Source organism: Odontomachus brunneus, unplaced genomic scaffold, assembly GCF_010583005.1.
Source record: "Odontomachus brunneus isolate Ranch 3 - 2012 unplaced genomic scaffold, Obru_v1 Obru_scaffold_262, whole genome shotgun sequence".
NCBI lineage: Eukaryota > Metazoa > Arthropoda > Insecta > Hymenoptera > Formicidae > Odontomachus > Odontomachus brunneus.
Window position 1 is genome coordinate 85,219 of NW_022639712.1, and position 237 is coordinate 85,455.

Consider the following 237-nt stretch of genomic DNA (forward strand, 5'->3'; position numbering starts at 1 on the left):
TTAAACTTAAGTTAATTGCTTTTCCCTTTTCCAAAAAAGAAAGAAAGAAAACAATAAATATCGGATATAAAAGCTTTCAAAAACATACTTCAATTAAAGTAATCGCGTATATTACATATAAAAATAGGAACCGTATTCTTTCTGCAGAGCAGAGATATTACTTACAGACCCGAATGTCCTAAAGGACAACTCCAAGAAATTGCCTGCCCTAAGTTTCATTGTCTTATTACACATGAG

General features: G+C 31.2%; 1 protein-coding gene and 1 pseudogene across 1 annotated transcript in view; both read right to left on the minus strand.

The window, feature by feature from the left end:
- Positions 1 to 237, minus strand: part of LOC116852913 — a 26,401-nt gene that overhangs the window by 5,715 nt on the left and 20,449 nt on the right. The window lies entirely within an intron of this gene.
- LOC116852953 overlaps positions 1 to 237 on the minus strand; it is a 2,729-nt pseudogene that overhangs the window by 791 nt on the left and 1,701 nt on the right.